Source organism: Carcharhinus amblyrhynchos, chromosome 31 (assembly GCF_965287045.1).
Source record: "Carcharhinus amblyrhynchos chromosome 31, sCarAmb.v2.hapA, whole genome shotgun sequence".
Classification (NCBI taxonomy): Eukaryota; Metazoa; Chordata; class Chondrichthyes; order Carcharhiniformes; family Carcharhinidae; genus Carcharhinus; species Carcharhinus amblyrhynchos.
The window spans coordinates 20,265,014-20,279,581 of NC_137354.1; the positions used below are offsets into that span (position 1 = coordinate 20,265,014).

The window sequence follows — 14,568 nt, forward strand, 5'->3', positions numbered from 1 at the left end:
TTTATTTACCCACAGGCTTGTTAGACATAGACTCCCTTACCTAAACTTGATGGAAGTGGAGTCTATAAAAATTTTACAAGATACATGGATAAACAATTGAATAGAAAAATCAACCACCACAGAATTTTTAAAGGACAGGAGGCCATTTTGCCCCTTGTCCTCCTACTGGTTCTTCAAAGAATAAATTGACCTGGTGCCATTACCTCATTTTCTCCCCATACCCTTCCACATTCTTCCTTTTCCGATAATAACCCAATTCCCTCATGAATGCTTCGATTGAACCTACCTCTGCTACATTCAGGCAGCACATTCCAGATTTCAATGACTTGCTCCCTGGTAAAATTGCTCCTGTCGCCATGCTTTCTTTGCCAATTATCTTAAAGCTTTGACCTTTCCTTCTCGATTCTTCCACCAACGGGAATAGAATTTTCCCTGTCTACTCTCTAAGATCAAAATTAAACAGTATGTCTGAAAAGGGCAAGTGAATGAGGCAAAAGAATACAATGAGTTGAATGCTCTCCTTCTGTACTGTAAGCATTTATGGATTCCTCTCATTTAATCTCATATTTCTTCTGTATGTTTGCAGGAGATGTTACAGCATGAGAATGAATGAATTTAGAACATGAATCTGAAAATGTTAGCAATTTCTCTGGTTCTGACTTTTCCAAATGGATGCTGTGGTTCCCAAATCTTAATGGAACTGAGTGACAACATCTCTCCATTATCTCCTGCATTGTTTGAACTTTGGGCCATTCTGTTTAATAATCATTAGATTGAGGGATTCTCCATTTTTAAAGCTAATGTATTGGACAAATTTCTCTGTCCCCTGATGGCCAATTGTTTCAAATTACAGTTTAATCTTCAATCCTTGAAGATTGTCCAAAGACCTTTCAATCCTGAAGGAGAGTCCCTTCTCCCAAAGCCCCCTGTTCAGCTAAGTAAAGATACGCACAGAAAAACCGAAGGTTGAGATATCACCTCATTATATCACAATCTTACTGCTCCTTAGATCTCTTTTTTTAGTATTCCCATTTTTATACATTTTTGGGATATGGGTATCTTTGGCAAAGTGAAAATTTATTGGCCATCAACGGGGACGAAGTAAAAGGGTCAAGAGCCTCAAATATTTAGGTGTCCAGATCACCAACAACCTGTCCTGGTCCATTCATGCTGACACTATGGTCAAGAAAGCCCACCAGCGCCTCTACTTTCTCTGAAGACTAAGGAAATTTGGCATGTCAGCTACACCTCTCACCAACTTTTACAGATGCACAACGGAAAACATTCTTTCTGGTTATATCGCAGCTTGGTACGGCTCCTGCTCTGCTCAAGACCGCAAGAAACTACAAAAGGTCATGAATGTAGCCCAATCACGCAGACCAGCCTCCCATCCATTGACACTGTCTACACCTCCCGCTGCCTCGGAAAAGCAGCCAGCATAATTAAGGATCCTATGCACCCCAGACATACGCTCTTCCACCTTCTTCTCTCAGGAAAAAGATACAAAAGTCTAAGGTCACATACCAATCGACTCAAGAACAGTTTCTTCCCTGCTGCTGTCAGATTTTTGAATGGACCTACCTCGCATTAAGTTGATCTTTCTCTATATCCTAGCTGTGATTGTAACACTACATTCTGCACTCTCTCCTTCTCTATGAATGGTACGTTTTGTCTGTATAGTGCGCAAGAACCAATGCTTTTCATTGTTTACCAATACACGTTACATGTGACAATAATAAATCAAATCAAATCATCATTAGTTGCCCCTATCTGAGTGTGTTGGGGGTGGGCCTCCTTGAATTTCAGCACTCCCTTCCCTCACTCCCCTGTTACAATCCAGATCAGAAACCACAAGAAGTCAGCCTAGACTACTTCACACTTTGAATTTGGCTAGGGTAAGCATAAGGTGTCTCACTCCAGATATGATTTGAATGACGCGCTAGGAAGCTTTTATTAAACAAAGTTTATGTAGGAATACAGTTTTGGCTAAGATCAAGTGTAGTATCAACATGCTGCACTTGGTTGAAATCATTAGGTTACATTTCAGCTTCACTTGAAGCAATTTTTCAAAGCGGTATCTAGGCCTTTTGGCTAAGATGCAAATTAGATCAAACCTTGGAGGAGGAGCTACACCTACTTCAATCAGCTTGCATCATGTAGATCAAGCCCGAGATTGGAGGTGAGAGCCCTGTCTTGTCAGCTTGGATCGGGAATGTCCCAACTTGTTGGGACTCTGAATTGGCTTTAATTTGACTTGATTGGGTTGGAATAAAGTAAACAAAAAAAGGAAAATTAGCAGTAACTTTTACCAATTACAATCAAGACAAAAAAACCCCACAATATTGTATAAACCTTAACAATTAAATGCACTGTTCCAACACAACAAACCTTCTCTAAAATATACACCTATTGGGGATTACCACAGGAAGCTCTTATGCTCACCCGTTGTTGTTGAATTCTGCAGCTTTCTTCACACATACCCACATGCATGCACCTTAGTGACACAGTGGTTAGCACTGCTGCCTCACAGCGCCAGGGACCCGGGTTCAATTCCCAGCCTTGGGTCACTGTCTGTATAGAGTTTGCACATTCTCCCCGTTTCTGCATGGGTTTGCTCTGGTTTCCTCCTAGACCAAAAATGTGTGGGCTAGGTTGATTGGCCAGGCTAAATTGCCCTTTAGTGTTAGGGTGATGTCAGTGGGATTAGTAGGGTAAATATGCCAGGTTATGGGGATAAGGCCTGGATTGTTGTTGGTGCAGGCTTAATGGACCAAAGGCCTCCTTCTGCACTGAGGTTCTATGATTCTTTAGGCTTGAAGTCAGAACAGCTTCCCAAAACACCAGAGAGAGAGACAGAACACTTCATCCCGACTTAAGTCCAATCACCTTCTAACTAAACAGTAGCCAATACTGAAAATAAGAACTCTTGACACAGAAACAAAATTGTCCCACTTAACCTGTCAATCATTCTTCACACAACTGTTCAAAAGGTCATAAACTCCCAGAAAGTGCATTAGGCCCAGAGTAAAAATAAACCAATTTAAATCATTTAAACAGCAATAAAAGGACATCTAATCAAGCAGCCTGATGCCAGTAACAAAAACCAAAAAGCCTACTTACAAAATGCAGAGAACATGATCAAAAGTACATTTCTTAAAGGCACAGTAGCATTACACTCCTGCCTCACTCCATTCTTTCACGCACAGGAAAGAGATAGAGAATCTGGTGATTGTTGTGCGACAAAATAATCTCTCACTCAATGTCAGCAAAACAAAGGAGCTAGACTTGGGGAAATGTAATGAAGGGCATGCCCCTGTCTACATCAACCTGCAGGAAGTGGAAATGGTCAAGAGCTCAAGTCTCTAGGTATCCAGAACACCAACAACCTGTCCTGCTCCCTCCACACCGACACTATAGTTAAGAAAGCCCACCAATGCCTTTACTCCCTCATCCATCACTCCCTCCCTTCCCCTCCTCACTTCATCCCCTTCCTTCACTCCCTCGTTTCTTCTCCGCCATAATTTCCACCCTTCTACAGGTGGCACAGTGGGTTGCGCTGCTGCCTCACAGCGCCAGTGACCCATGTTCGATTCCCAGCTTGGGTCACTGTCTGTGTGGAGTTTGCACGTTCTCCCTGTGTCTGCGTGGGTTTCCTCCAGGTGCTCCAAATATGTGCCGGTTAGGTGGATTGGCCAGCCTAAATTGCCCCTTAGTGTCAGGGGACTAGTTAAGGAAAATACATGGGGTTGGGACCTGGGGAGGTTTGTGGTCGGTGCAGACTTGAAGGGCCGAATGACCTCCCTCTGCAATGTATGATTCATCACATTTCCTCCCACAGTATGTCGAACATTTCCATAGTGCAGAACCTGAGCTAAACGTTATCAATAACCACGAAGGCTGCTTTCCGTGGGCGAACAGCCTCCAGACGCCGAGCACCAAAATGGCGACCCCTTGCGGCAGCCCCGGATGTTGTCGCGTCAGAATCCACCCTCGTCGCAATTGGACTCGTCCTACACCTCCTGCAACTTAAATGGACTCGCCTAACCCCCTGCAGCAGAAATGGACTCGCTGTAACCCCCCCTGCAACACAAATAGACTCGCCCGAGGGAACAGCATCACTGAGGGACCCGGGGATCAAACCATCTTGCTCAAAGGGGGGCAGAGGAAGATCAGATAAGATCAAGTCTCATCAAAACAGCTGGTAGATAACAACATGGATAAAAACACACTAACAAAGTGGGATAAATTGAGGAATTGATGGAGCAAGAGGATGATGATTTGTTTCCTAGGCGGGGAAGCAGTGACAGGGACAGAGTGCACCCCTCCGTCCCCTGGGAGTGGAGGGGTCCGGGTGCCGGCTGTGCTGCGGGCGGGGGGGGAGCGGGGAGCGGAGAGCGGCGGCGGTGTCGACAGCGGCGGAGCGGGAAGAAGAAGCGGCGAAGGAGGAGGAGAGCGGCTGGTGAGAGAGGGCGGAGGGATTGCTGACAAGGAGGCTTTTAAGCCTTTAACAGGGCCAGACGCCATGGGGATGAAGGGGCTTTGATATTTGAGGGGGTGGTGGTTTATGAGGAAAGGGATTGGGCCTGTAGCCTAAGAGGCTGAGAGGTGATCCTGCTCAAACAAGGTCCCTCTCCTAAGGAGAATTTAACAGCCTTGAAGCTGAAAGAAAGTCTCCCCTTGGGGTGGAGGAGGCTAGAATCATCTGATGATCAGCCATGATCAAAGTACATGATGAAGCAGGCTCAAACAAATGATCTACAAATGGGGGTGACACAGTGAGTTAGCACTGCTGCCTCACAGTGTCTTTATATGCCCTCCTTGTTTGTGAACAGAACCCCCACTCACCTGAGGAAGGAGCAGCAAGCGCTCCGAAAGCTAGTGGCTTTTGGTACCAAATAAACCTGTTCAACTTTAATCTGGTTTTGTGAGACTTCTTACTGTGCCTCACAACGCTAGGGACCCGGGTTTGATTCCAGCCTCAGGTCACTGTCTGTGTGGAGTTTACACTTTTCCCCATGTCTGCGTGGGTTTCCTCCCGCAGTCTGAAAAACGTGTGGGTTAGGTGGATTGGCCGTGCTAAATTCTCCCTCAGTATATCCGAACAGGTGCCGGAGTGTGGCAACTGGGGGATTTCTTCACTGCAGTATTAACGTAAGCTTACCTGTGACACTAATAGTTAAAATTTGAACTTGTTATTACCAGCAATAGACCATTCATTTTTAATTTAAAAAACCAGAGAGAATCCTGTTCAAACGTAACAAGATCCCCCCTTCTCCACCCTGAGGAGGATTTGACAGCTTTGATGCTGAAAGAAGAAAATCTCTTGTAGACAGAGAGGAGGCTAGAACCATCTAATAATCAACCATTATCAAATTACATGATGGAGCAGATTCAAACAATAATCTACAATGTGGTGGCACAGTGGTTAGTACAGCCGCCTCACAATGCCAGAGACCTGGGTTTGATTCCCAAGTTGGATCACATTCTGTGTGGAGTTTGCATGTTCTCCTGGTGTCTGTGTGGGTTTCTTCTGGGTGCTCCAATTTCCTCCCACAGTCCAAAAATGTGCAGGTTAGGTGCATTGGCTGTGCTAAATTCTCCCTCAGTGTACCCGAACAGGTGCTGGAGTGTGGTGACTCGGGAATTTTCACAGTAACTTCATTGCAGTATTAATGTCAGCCTACTTGTGACGCTAATAAATAAATGTAAACTTTACTTTTTCTGTTATCTATGTTTCACAATTTAAAAATAACTGGGGCCTCCTATTTAAGATGAGAATATTTTCTCTGAGGTTCGTTGGTCTGTGAGATCCCTCAACCCCAGTGAGCTGTGTTGTTATTTATTACTGTCACAATGTAGGCTTACATTAACACTGCGATGGAGTTACTGTGAAAATCCCCTTGTCGCCACATAGGGCGGCGCTTGTTCAGGTACACAGGGAGAATCTAGCATAGCCAATGCACCGAACCAGCACTGTGAGAGGAAACCCATGCAGACATCATGAGAACTTGTAGACTCTGCACAGACAGTGACCCAAGCTAGGAATTGAACCCGGGTCCCTAATGCTGTGAGGCAGCAGTGGTAGGTGCTGTGCCAACAATATAATTAATTTAAAGACTGCTGTTATACCAGATCAAAATAATTTCACTTCTTTGGAACTATTCAGTTTCTAGAATCACTTTTCTTTGTTAATGAGCTACTTTTTTCTGAAGGATTGAGCACCATTTTGTTAAATGGAAAGATAGGCTCGATTGCATACTGACAGGAGAGACCCTATGTTTAGCATTGACTTTTTCGTTTCTGTGTCAAGGATTAAGCACTTTACATGTCACTTGACTGTTTTCACTTGGTTAGACTGCAAACCACCATTGGCAAATTCAACCAGTCTAACTTGTTTGTTACAATTGTCACAGGACTGACTATTGCGTGTCAGTGTATTCATGTTGCCTTTAGACAATTAGAAGGACTGGTAACACCACACCCAGCAGCGTCAGAAGGCAAGGCATTTTAAGTGCTTCAATCTTTGGGATGTTGCTAAAGATGTAGATAGAAATAATTATTTTGATTTGATTTATTATTGTTGCATGTATTGGGATACAGTGAAAAATATTGTTTTTTGCGCACTATACAGACAAAGCATACCGTACATTGGAGGAGGAAAGGACAGGGTGCAGAATGTAGTGTTGCAGTCATAGCTAGGGTGTAGAGAAAGGTTGATTTAACATGAGGTAAGTCCATTCAAAAGTCTGATGGCAGCAGGGAAGAAGTTGTTCGTGAGTCATTTGGTACGTGACCTGAGCCTTTTGTATTTCATTCCTGATGGAAGAAGGTGGAAGAGAGTATGCCCGGGCTGCATAGGGTCCTTAATTATGCTGGCTGCTTTTCCGAGGCAGTGGGAAGTGTAGACAGAGTCAATGGATGGGAGGCTGGTTTGCGTGATGAACTGGGCTTCGTTTCCTGACCCTTTGAAGTTTCTGTATATGTCACACTTTGGATACCACAAAGCACTTCAGAATCGATGAAGGGTTTTTAAAATGTAGTCACTGTTGTAGGGAAACATGGCAATCAATTTAGGCACAACAAAATCCCATTGATATTTATTACGAAGGTGGGATTGCTTTGGGCCTTGTGAATGCCTTCAAATAGATGCGCTGCTGTAATATTTACACACAAATAAATAGCGTTCAGTAGACTTGCATTGCCAGTGACTGGCCTTGGCTAAACTGATGGTGGGCTATCATCACTTGTGTTAGAACTACTTTCCGGGGGGGGCCTGGATTTCCCGAACCCCACAAAATTCAGCAGAAAATCTGCTTTTATGTCAGGCATATCATTGAACATCATCAGATGGTAGCAGTGAAGCTGGGTGGAGCGTAAAGGGTGACGTGGACTGTTTCTGAATGAATTATTTCTGTGTTGCGTATTTCATGATCCCTCATCAATTCAACCTGGAGTTGCCAGCTGGTGTTTGAATCAAGGAGTGCTTTTCCTCATTCCTGTTGTGATGACGTAGTCTAGTGTGGTCTGCCAATCCATGGGGATCGGAGTCTGTTTATGATCCAGATTCTTCTATTGCCAAGTCTATTTGTTGACACTAAGATAAAAGCAAAATACTGCGGATGCTGGAATCTGAACACAAAAACAAAATGCTGGAAAATCTCGGCAGGTCTGATAGCATCTGTGAGGGGAGAATAGGGCCAACGTTTCAAGTCTGGATGACCCTTTGTTCTGACGAAGGGTCATCTAAATTCAAAATTGGCAATTTGTAGACACCATCGGCCATAGTTCAGGTCATATCATTGACCACGATAAGGGAGATCAGCATCTTCTCAAGGCGAAAAAACTGCCCTGGAGTCGATGGTGTTTACAGTTGTTGTAATGCGATTTATATTTTGTGGTTTGTACTTGTTTTAGAATTCAGTTAAAGGACTATAATCTCCCATTGAAGCTATATTTTTTAGGTCTTGTGTGCTGTTGTAATTAGTCAGTGGAAGTCTGAGTGTTGAAGACAAAATCTTATTAAAATGTTTTAAAAGTGCCAATTGAAGGAATATTGTCTGTATTTCAATGTAAAATAATGTTCCCTTTTGATTCCTTCGTCAGAACGAAGGGTCATCTAGACTCAAAATGTTGGCTTTATTATCTCCTCATAGCTAAGGAAAACAAATCTTTCTTGTCTAGGCACCTGACCATTTTGTACGCCTCAATTAGGTTACCCCTTAGCCTTCTCAGTTCTAAGGAAGACAACCCTTGCCGATCCAATCTGTCCTCATAGCTGCAATTTTCAAAACCTGGCACCATTCTTGTAAATCTTCTCTCCACTCTCTCCAGAGCAATTATGTCCTTCCTGTAATATGGTCACCAGAACTGTAATCAGAATTTCAGCTGTGAACTAACCACTGTTTTATACAGTTCCATCATTTCATCCCTGCTTTTGTATTCAATACCTCGCCCTTAAAGGAACGCATTCTTGACCACCTTGTCCACTTGGCCTGCCAGCTTTAGGAACCTATGGAAATGTAATGCAAGGTCTCTTACTTCCTCAACCCCTCTCAATACCTTCCCATTTGTTGAGTATTCAAATGGGTAGCACAGTGGTTAGCCCTGTTGCCTCATCAAACCATTGGCATTCTGGAGTGAACAATGATCCTCTTCACTATCAACTATGTGGCCAATTTTTGTATCATCTTCAAATTTCCCAATCATGTCACCCGGTTTTAAGTCTAAATATATGCAACAAACAGCAAGAGCCCCAGCAATGAGTGTTGTGGAACAACACTGGAAACTGTTTTCCATCTGCAAAATGGTCCATCAATCATTGCCCTTTGTTTCCTGTCACTGAGCCCATTTTAGATCCAATCTGCCACTTTCCTCTGTGATCCTATATTTCTGACCAATTTTTATTATCCCCATTTCACCTCTCTTAAGAATTTATAAATAGGTATAAGTGAAACTCAGTCTGTCAGCCACCCACACTGTGAACAGCATGGTAGCTGATGGAATCTTTGACGCTTTTAATCCTTGTGAATGTTGAACTACTGGCAATTGTTTGGGCAAGTGTTTACGGTGAACAGTTTGTGAATTTCAGTCACTGTTCAGAATTACAGAATACTACTTTGCAGAAGAGGCCCTTGGTCCATCGAATTTGCAACGATGCATGAAATGCCCTAACCTGCCCACCTAATCCCACTTGCCAGTACTTGGCCCATAGCCTTGAATGTTATGATGTGCCAAATAATTTAAAGGATGTGAGGCATCCATCCTCTACCACCCTCCAAGGCAGCGCATTCCAGAGCGTCACCACCCTCTGAGTAAAAATGTTTTTCCTCAAATCCTCCCTGCAACTGCACCCCCCCCCCACCCTTCATTTTTAACTTGCGTCCCCTCGTAACTGACCCTTCAAGTAAGGGGCACAGCTGCTCCCTAAAAAACCCTATCCATACCCCTCATAACCTTGAACACCTCAATCAGGTCGCCCCCTCAGTCTTCTCTGCTCTAATGAAAATAACCCAAGCCTATCCAACCTCTCTTCATAACTTAAATGTTCCATCCCAGGCAACATCCTGGTAAATCACCTCTGCACCCCTTCCAGTGCGTTCACATTCTTTCTATAATGTGGCAACCAGAACTGTACACCAGCTGTGGCCTCACCAAAGTTCTATACAACTCCATCATGACCTTTCTGTTTTTGTAATCAATACCTTGATTGATAAAGGCGAGTGTGCCATATGCACACCACCCTACTAACCTACCTTTCTGCCTTCAGAGATCTAATGACAAACATGCCAAGGTCTTTTTGTTCTTCGGAACTTCCTAGTGTTAGACCTTTCATAGTATACTTCCTTGTCAAATTACTCCTTCCACAGTGCATCATCTCACACTTTTCAGGGTTAAATTCCATCTGCCACTTATCTGCCCATTTGGCCATCTTGTCTATCTTCCTGTAACTCAAGACACTCGACCTCACTGTTAACCACCCGAGTGTTTAATTATAAGTGTTTAATAAAAGCTAGAGTTAATTTACATTGTGTGTGGAATTCCAGTTGCTTTAACACTTGCAGCTATGCCGTGAATACTTTATTGGATCGTTTATCCCAGTGAAAGGTTTCCGTGCCTCCAGTGACTATCTAAACATCTTGTTTGACGTCATGCGTTGGCCATTCTGGCTGCTAAGAATTGGAAAAACAAGGTGGAGCTTGTCCAGCGATTGTGATCTAACTGTAACATGACTCTGCTCCAGTTGTACAGTTAGCTACCAGAGAATTCTTCTTGAGAATTAGTGTGAGAAAATTAGAAGTTTCCATTCTGTAATCGTACTAAGGTTAATGTTGATTATTAGCCTCTCCAAACTCGTGCTCAACAATATAGGGAGTCCCACATTTTTTAAATAATTAACTTTCCGGTCTGGGATGATTTATAGATTTCCAAAATGATCGTGCATTTCTAAAACGACTACCTTGACAAGCAAGATTAACTTGCTCACCTGCATCATCAGATTGTGTCATTAGGTGCTTTTTACATTTAAGCAAGGGTGCTGCAGAAACACAGTGGCAATGTGGCATGTCTGCTTCTTCCTGATATGTAACTTGTTTATACTTCCATTCCAGTCATGGCCATTGAGGTGGAAAACCGTGAAGTGTGTGTGTGTGTGTAATAACCTCCTGTTTCCTGCCATCTCTGAGCTTCAAACTTGTTCTCTTATGGAGCAAGAGGTCTTCACCACCACCTTTATGTCTGATATTTGGCGCGCACACACACAGCTGTTACTACAACACGTTATTGCTTTACAACTGACTAACCCGACAACAATCCCACCCAGGTCCTATCCCCCTAACCCTACAAATTTACCCTGCTTGTTCCCCTGACACTTAAGGGGCAATTTAGCATGGCCAATTCACCTAACCTGCACGTCCTTTGACTGATGTGATTGAAGTCTTTGACATCTGATTGATGTCAGGCTGTTTTCAGTGACAGATTAAAACTGAACCGAGAATCATTTTATAAATGAATAACCATGACCATGATATTGCTGTATTGAGTTGTTATTCCAAATCTGGAACAAGTGATTATGGATAATCAGTCCATAAATGATCTCAAAACAGAAAAGCAGTTTGCATTTATAAGCTCATCTGGTTCAGTAATATCTGTTTAGGGAAGGAAATCTGCCATCCTTACCTGGTCTGGCCTACTTGTGACTCCAGAGTCACAGCAATGCGGTTGACTCTCAACTGCCAATCAGGCAACGAGGGATGGGCAATAAATTCTGTACAATAAGAATCTGACTTACTCCAGAACTATGCTGGCATCTCCACATCAATAAATCCTGGCCAGCCAGTGACTAACATGTGTCACCAAAGAATTTTTAAAAATCCTTTATTCCCAAGCTGCTTCCTGGAATAGAAGGGGAAGAATATCTTGACAGAGGCTGAGAGTAAATCACAGAAGGTTTGAGGAAAGCAGAATATTGAGAAGCTTTAGGAAATGGAGTGAGATGAAGTAAGACGTGGAGGTGTGTTGGAGCATGTGGGGCACAATGGAGCAATTGGAACAGTAGATAGTGAACTCTGACTGGGAAGCTGGAGGTGTGTTGGACCCAGGATGCCAATGGAGAGTTGTAAGTGAAACAGATCTAGTGCATGATGAGATGCAGGGAGCAGCATATTTGATAATTGGATTTAAAAGATCCCATGACACCATTTTGAAGCGAAATAGCCATCTGTCTCAGAAGACAATGGACTGCATCCGGAGTGTAATCACTTCTGGATTGAATATCATCTGCTGTGACTGTAGAGGCAGACTCATGAGTGGTAGTTCCTTCTAGAGCTGGCACAGATGAATAGTATTGGCTCAAGGTCTCCGAAACCTCCACCTCAGCACTCTTTTATGCTGAGTAATCACTCCTCTGCCTTTTCCGCTTTGAAGAGGAACAAGGATGTTATCTTGTTCAACGTTTATCTCTCAATAAAAGAGGAAATATAAAAAAAAGTAAAAATGTTATGTATATTAAAACATTTAACAAAAATGATGCAGTAGTTGTTTAATATACAGATAATTATTTTCATAATCTTGGGTGGAGTCTATATCCCATTGGCCTAAATGGAATGCATATGTGGGGCTCCTCTCTTTCTCACTGTTGACACTAAAACCAACTTCTTTGTAACCCAGATTCGCTGTAGTTAGTACCTGTATTCAACAAGGATAAAGACTGCTGCAAGTCTACGCTTCCACTTGACGGCAGTGTAATACCTGATTGTGTGCATCTCCAGTATTACTTGCCAAACGTAGAAGAAAAAGATGCTAAAATTTGGATGCAAAATACACTTTGTGCCCCAACTAATGTAAACATACACAACGGGTACTGCAATGGCAAATAAAACCGATGCTGGAAATCTGAAATGAAGATAAGAACACTGGAAACACCCAGCAGATCAGGCAGTACCTGTGAGGGGGCAGCTCGGTAGGTAGCACTGCTGCCTCATAGCACCAGGAACCTAGGTTTGATTCCAAGCTTGGGTGGGTTTCATCTGGGTGCTCCAGTTTCCTCCCACTGTCCAAAAGCCGTGGTGGTTCGGTGCATTGACCATGCTGAATCCGCCCTCAATGTACCTAACAGTCGACTAGAGGATTTTCACGGAATTTCATTGCAGTGCTAATGTAAGCCTACTTGTGACACTACTAAAGTAGAGAGATTCTTCCCGCTTAGAAAGGATAGAAGGACTAGAGAGCACAGCCTCAAGATAAGGGGGGGGGGCAGTTTAGATTAGAGTTGAGGAGGAACTTCACTCAAAGGGTGGTGAATCTCTGGAATTCTCTGCCTCTTGAAGTGGTGGAGGCTACTACCTACTAAATATATTTAAGTCACGGGTAGATAGGTTTTTGATAGACAGGGGAATTAAGGGTTATGGGGAGAAAGCAGGAAAGTGGAACTGATCCACTTCAGATCAGCAGTGACCTTATTGAATGGTGGGACAGGCTCGAAGGGCTAGATGGCCTACTCCTGCTCCTATTTCTTACATTCTTATGTTCTAAAGAAACTTTAAAACTTTTCGGTATCTAACTTCTCATCCTAATCTCTTCTGACAAAGATTATACACCAGAAATATTAACTCTCTTCCATTTTTCCATGAGTTGTCTGACTTGCTATGATTCAGTTTGTGCTGCGTGCATGGCCCAGAGATTTTGAAAGCTGCTGAGTATAAAGGGGAGCAAAGGTGAGAGAGAGCAAAGGATGGTTGCATCTTCTCTCAGTCATTGTTGCTTTTAGCAATATGAAAGCAGGGTCAGGGATTATTGAAATAAAAGCAACATGCTAGAGATACTGGTATTGGAGATCTGAAATAAGTTTAAGTTTGTTTACTAGTGTCACAAGTAGGCTTACATTAACATTGCAATGAAGTTCCTGTGAAAACCAGTACTGGAGAAACTCAGCAGATTTGGCAGCATTTGTGGAGAGAGTATCCCTCTCCACAAATGCTGCCAAATCTATTGACATGTCAAGTCCGTATGTGACTTCTTCCAAACATTCCAAAGAAGAGTCCAATTTTCATTTTTCTCTCCGTAAATGCTGCCAGACCTGCTGAGTTTCCCCAGCACTTTCTGTTTTCATTTCCAGAATCACTGACATGGGTTTCTGAATTTCAATTTGAAATTACAAAGAGAATGCAAATCTGCTCTGACAAATGAATGTTTAGCTTGGCTGAAATGTGACCCTCCCTTTTCCTCAAATTCTGAGTTTGGAATGCAGGCTGGGGTTACGTATCAGTGCCAGTTCAGTTGGCTGCAGGTGTAAACTTGGCAGTGGACCCAATTTGCTTGCTGCTTAATTGCTCTCTACTGATAAAAGTGAATTAAATAACCAGCTGGGATTGATTACATTAGGTTTCATTTAAAGAAAATATATGACATGTTTTCCATAGCTTTATATTATCTAGGTTGTACATTGAGCTTTTACCACGATCTAAACCACAGCCCAAAACTTCTGATGCACTTGTGTATGCTTGGCAGAAGTGTGATTGCTTTGAGAATCATAGAATAGAATTCCTACAGTGCAGAAGGAGGCCATTCGGTCCACCGAGCCAGCACCGACAACAATCCACCCAGGCCCTATCCCCGAAATCCCACTTATTGGGTAAATCCCCTTTGACACTAAGGGACAATTTAGCAGGGTCAATCAACCTAACCCACACATCTTTGGACTGTGGGAGAAAATTGAAGCACCTGGAGGAAACCCACATAGACACAGGGAGAAGATGATGTCAGAGCAAGGCGACTTCTTGCAAACTGTGCCCAGCATACCCTCGAATTCTACCTTTTACTCTCGCTCTATGCTTCTAAAACTATTCAAACTCTTCTAAACTAATAGACCTACCGCATATTAAGTTGATGTTTCTCTGCACCCTAGCTATGACTGTAACACTATATTCTGCACCCTCTCCTTTCCTGCTGTATGTATGGTATGCTTTGTCTGTATAGCGCACAAGAAACAATACTTTTCACTGTAAACTAATACATGTGACAATAATAAATCAAATCAAACTCCACATAGACAGTCACCCAAGGCTGGAATTG

General features: G+C 43.0%; 1 protein-coding gene across 1 annotated transcript in view; it reads left to right on the top strand.

The window, feature by feature from the left end:
* Window positions 1-4,423: 4,423 nt before the first annotated feature.
* The window catches only part of ncoa4 (nuclear receptor coactivator 4), a 39,569-nt gene continuing 29,424 nt past the window's right edge, over window positions 4,424-14,568 (top strand). Inside the window, exon 1 of the mRNA XM_080215824.1 lies at window positions 4,424-4,459. The gene's annotated coding sequence lies outside the window, so the exon portion shown is untranslated. The remainder of the gene's footprint in view (window positions 4,460-14,568) is intronic.